At 44.7% G+C, this 5,434-nt stretch overlaps 1 long non-coding RNA gene across 2 annotated transcripts; it reads left to right on the plus strand.

Moving 5' to 3' along the window:
- The first annotated feature begins 3,097 nt into the window (after positions 1 to 3,097).
- LOC137518237 (uncharacterized) lies at positions 3,098 to 5,157 on the plus strand. 2 transcript variants are annotated; one of them, XR_011020767.1, is made up of 3 exons: positions 3,098 to 3,149; positions 4,223 to 4,415; positions 4,995 to 5,157. It is a non-coding gene; the product is annotated as an uncharacterized lncRNA (long non-coding RNA). The 2 variants fall into 2 exon arrangements; XR_011020766.1 differs by lacking the exon at positions 3,098 to 3,149 and adding an exon at positions 3,249 to 3,320.
- Positions 5,158 to 5,434: the final 277 nt, after the last annotated feature.

Consider the following 5,434-nt stretch of genomic DNA (forward strand, 5'->3'; position numbering starts at 1 on the left):
AAGGTGAATAATGCCTGTCACACTCCTATTTACAAACCTACCTCCCTTAAAGGATATTTGAAGTGATTAAAGTGTATATACAGTAGCTTTACTCAGGTCTGTTCAGTCGGAGTTGAGGAGTTGGAGCAATTTGGGGTACCTGGAGTCGGAGTCAGTGGTTCCATAAACGGAGGATTTGGAGATGGATGATTTTTGTACCGGCTCCACAACTGTGGCCTTTACTTACCTGGGGCTTTTCCCAGCCCCTAGAAGTCTGTGTGTCCCTTGCTGCAGCTCTGGTCTTCTCCTAAGTACTGCTGTCAGTCTTGTAGCGCATGCACTGGCACTTCTCGCAATCCTGCTGCTGGAAATGTGCTGTGCACTGCACATGCACAGAACGCTCCTGGCAGCAGGAGTGTGATCGTGACTGAGAAGTGCCCCAGCATGCTGACTCATCATTACAGGACTGACAGCGGGAACCAGGAAAGGACCAGAGCTGCAGCGAGTACCACGCTGACTTCTAGGCTTACTGCTCAAATGTCACAGACCTTGTCAGTGTCACCCCCCCCTCCCCCCCCAAACAGCCATAACACACACAGGCAACCTGCAAAGACAAAGCATAAATAAAATGAATAAAAGTGAAAAAAAAAGTGACGTCACATTGTTGTTAAAGGGCCCACCGGTGTTTTAAATGCCACCCCGGTGGCCCAGTCCGAGCCTGTGTCTTGTTGTAAATGCAAAATGTATAAAATGTAAAGTTTTTATAAATAATTATATAAAGAACCAAGAAAACAGAGCAAGGGTTCAATTCAATTCACTTTATTGTCATTGTGTAACACAACGAAATTACTTTTCATGACAACCCCACGGTGCATATAGGGAACATAGTGATAGTAAAAAGGAAGAGAAGAAATTATACAAGTATCAAAGGTATTACAGATATTTTAACAATTTGTACACAGTGTTAATTATTTCAGAGAGGATTCAGAGTTCATCAAGTTTATGGCGGATGGAAAAAAGCTGTCTTTCAGTCTGTTTGTGTGTGTGCGGATTGATCTAAAACGTTTACCTGATGGAAGGAGCTCAAACATGGCATTTCCAGGGTGAGTGTTGTCCTTGATAATGTTTTTGGCCCTTCTCACGCTGCGAAGATTATACAAAAGTTCCAGTGATGGTAGTTCAGTGCCAATAATGGCTTCTGCTGTTTTAACAACCCGCTGCAGGGCTTCTCTAGTAGCCTTCGTGCAGCTGTTGTACCAGGCCGTCATGCAATTGGTCAGAACGCTTTCTATAGTGCATCTGTAGAAATTAACCAGCAGCTTCTGTGGGAGGTTAGCGCTCCTTAGTTTTCTCAGAAAGTAGAGGCGTTGTTGTGCTTTGCCAGTTAGAGCTAAAGCATTGTCAGCCCAGGACAGGTTCTCTGTGATGGTGACTCCCAAAAATTTGAAGCTGGAAACTCTCTCCACAGCCTCTGCATTGATCATTGGCGGCAGGTGAGTGGTCTTTTTGGTGGTCCTAAAGTCCAGAATAATTTCTTTGGTCTTCTTTGTATTTAATAACAGGTTGTTAATGTCGCACCATGCAGTCAAGTTCCTAACTTCTTCTCTGTATGCAGCTTCCTCATTGTCTGATATAAGCCCAATGACAGTCGTATCATCTGTAAACTTAACAATTATGTTTGAGGTATGGATAGGCTGGCAGTCATGGGTGCAAAGTGCATAGAGGAGAGGGCTTAATACACGGCCCTGTGGCACGCCAGTGCTCAGGGTAAGGGTGGAGGATGTCTGTTTTCCTAGTCTGACAGTTTGAGGGCGATTAATAAGGAAGTCTAATAACCAAGTACATATGGAGGGAGCAAGACCTAGTGCATGGAGTTTGTTGGTTTAGCGGCACAATTAGTGGTTTAGCGGGACAATAATATAAAATTAAGTGTAAAACGTGACTTTTAATTACAACAGTCATAATTGATCACACATGACAAAGCATAAAACAGTCCTTGTTGCACATTTATCACAATCGGTTACCTAACGCACATTTTGTGGCCCATAATATGGTCGCTTCTTCAGAGGCTTAATTTTGCAAGTACAGTATACAGTTTGTGAAAAAGGACAGTTAAAACCATGAAGTATACAGCCACATCAGAGGATGTTATGTACGTTCTTATCGTCCAGTCTGCTCAATATCATAATCCTTTTTCACAAACTGTATACCTGCAAAATTAAGCCTTACCTGGTCACCTTATTTCTAGAGTGGCTAGCCAGAAACCTACTTGAACCCTAATGAGCATCTCTGGAGAGACCTGGAAATAGCTGTCCACTGATAGGTTCCATCCGACCGGGATTTGCACAGAAATATAGCAGCAAATTCCCCCACCTTGGTGCATACTGCATAATACCCCCAAAAGACTTGAAATTGCTGCCAAAGGAGCTTGGGAAAAGGACTAGCATTGGTGTTTGAATATGACAGTGAATTTGAACACCTGAACACTACTGACCACTGCTATCCAGCACCCGAATGAGCAGACAAGGCAGTGAACCCATCCTGACCCTAAGATAAAGATAAAGAGTAACCAGGAGCAGAACGCAAACGAGGAACGGATTGTTAATCTTTCAGATTATCCACTATCACCAGTAGAAAAGAAGGTATTAGGCAAGGGATTGGGATTTGTCCCTACCCATACAGGGTCTAACCTTGAACTCGATTGTGATCTTTTTAACTTTTTCAGGTCCATCCGGATAAAGGCATTTTTTGCCAATCGACCTCCCGTCCCGACACCCACCCCCACCAACGCTCTCTCCTTTCCCCCTGAGGTTGACTTAAAGATGTGTCGTAGTAAAAGTAAGTGGATGCCTCCCACCACATCCCACACTGTTGAGACCTTTGTTCATCTGTTCCAGCGTGATCTCCAATCTGTCGACCGCATTGGTCACCAATCCCGTAGCAACTTCACTTCTGAGGAGCGCGCTGCGCTCAACTCGTTATGCACAAATCCTGAATTGGTGATCAAGCCGGCCGATAAAGGCGGAGCCACGGTGGTGATGAATAATGCAGACTATAGACGAGAGATTTTACGACAACTTAATGACCATCTCATTTATCAAAAATTAACACATGATCCGACAGCAGCAATCAAACGAGAAATCGATGAATTGATCTCTGAAGCCAATGAGGTTGGAATCATTACCAATCAACTGTATAACTTCCTTCTGTCTCCATTTCCTCTGACTCCACTTTTCTATGTACTGCCTAAAATTCATAAAACACTGGTGGATCCTCCTGGTCGTCCCATTGTGGCTGGTACCAATTCGGTTTTCCAACCTTTGGCCATCTTACTTGATCAGGTATTACACCCTCGGGTCTCTTGCATGCGATCTTATGTTCTAGATACCACGGACTTCCTGTGTAAGCTATCTGGCTTTGGTTCATTTCCTAGTTCTGTAATTCTTTGTACCTTAGATGTCACCAGCCTCTCTACATCCATACCTCATTCTTCAGGTATTAATGTGATTCGAGCAAATTTTGATAAAATGGGGATACCAGAGCCTCTCTCCAAATTTCTCTTGGCACTACTCAATTTGGTACTCACTAAAAACTATTTCAAGTTTGAAGAACAATTTTACCAGCAACTACAGGGAACTGCTATGGGCAGCAATGCAGCCCCCAGTTATGCAAATTTATTTATGGAAGCATTCGAACAGGAGTATGTATACACCCACCCCCTGTACCTCAGCCACGCCCTCTGCTGGCTGAGGTACATAGATGATATCTTCATGATCTGGGGGGGGGGGGGAGTGAGGATGCACTACACATATTCAAATGAGATCTGGACAATTCCTTCCCAACAATTTCTTTCAGCCTCGAGCATAGCTCATCCAGGGTTCATTTTCTGGATGTGCTAGTCTCTGCACATGAGGGCCTGATCCAAACAGCACCTTACAGAAAACCAACAGATAAAAACACATACTTACATGCCAAGAGCTACCATCCCCAGAGACTCAAACAAGGCCTCCCGTACAGCCAATTTCTCAGGTTGAGGCGGATATCCTCCAGTGATGAGGCCTTCTTCAGAGAAGCAAGAATTATGTTTGATAATTTTAAGGAGAGAGGCTATGATTCCACTGTTTTACAACGTGCCCTAAATCGTGCTGCAGACAGGGATCGTTCAACTCTGCTAACCTTTAATCCTAAAGGTAATTCAAATCGCATACCGATGGTCTTAACATACTCTCCTCTATCCCTACAGGCCAAGCAGATCATCTACAAACACTGGCACGTCTTGTGCAGTGACCCAACACTATCGACAACGTTTAAGGACCCTCCCGTTTGCGCATTCAAGCGCTCTAAGAATCTCCGGGACACATTGGTCCATGCGAGAAGTAACCCCCAACCAACGACCAACACAACCAATTGGCTCTCCAGCCTCCCAGCACCAACGGGTATGTTTCCGTGTGGCCACTGCGCACAATGTGGATATGTCCAGAAAGGGTCATCTTTCCCCCATCCATTAACTGGGGAAAGAATTACGTTAAGGGGTTTTGCTAACTGCTCTACCAAATTTGTTGTGTACTGTTTGATCTGCCCCTGTGGGAAATTATATGTTGGCCAAACAACTAGGGAAATCCGAGATAGGATTAGCGCACACCGCAGCAACATACGCTGCGGGATTGTAGAATCCCCTGTAGCACGCCACTTCCTGGAAGCAGGACATAATGTGACACAATTGAGAAATAGGGTTATAGAGATGGTGACTTCACCCCAGAGGGGAGGGGACAGAGAATTGAAATTATTGCAAAGAGAGCTCTTTTGGATTTACAAACTTAATACTAAAACACCTAATGGGATGAACGAAGAGGTAGATCTGACACCCTTCCTTAGGTAGTTCAGGCATTTTTGACAACCTGACTTTCTTTTAACAGGTTTATGTCTTTCTAACACACTGTGCTAATCTATGCGCATGTCTCTTTAAATCCTATTCTGGCCTGCTGTAATATATATTTGTTTCACTTTACCTTTAGATTAAGATGACATCTGCTGCAAGATTCCACCATAAGACTCTGGACACCTTCTTTCCTGGACACCAATTTATCCATCATTATGGACTTCTGCTGTATTCAAAACACCGTTTGCCATTTGCTTGCATTTACAATTGCTTTCTATGGAACAGCAGCCCGGGCTAGAGTACCCGACTGAGCATGTGCGGCAGCCATCTTGGGACTGGCTTTTCAGTCTCCTGGATGGCAGGCTGCACTGCCGGGTACTTCCTGTACCGGAAGTGATGTCACGGCGGGCGTGGCATGGCCGTGCCACGCCCTCTGATGTCACAGGGGCCGGCCCCAGGTGTCCAGGGCAATCTAGGGGATTCTAAGGGCCTGTACACACTGCTGCGCTTGCGTTGCGTTTTTAAAAACGCATGCGTTTTTAAAAACGCAAGGTCTTTTGAAAAAGAATGAAAATC

Source organism: Hyperolius riggenbachi, chromosome 5 (assembly GCF_040937935.1).
Source record: "Hyperolius riggenbachi isolate aHypRig1 chromosome 5, aHypRig1.pri, whole genome shotgun sequence".
In the NCBI taxonomy this organism is placed as follows: Eukaryota; Metazoa; Chordata; class Amphibia; order Anura; family Hyperoliidae; genus Hyperolius; species Hyperolius riggenbachi.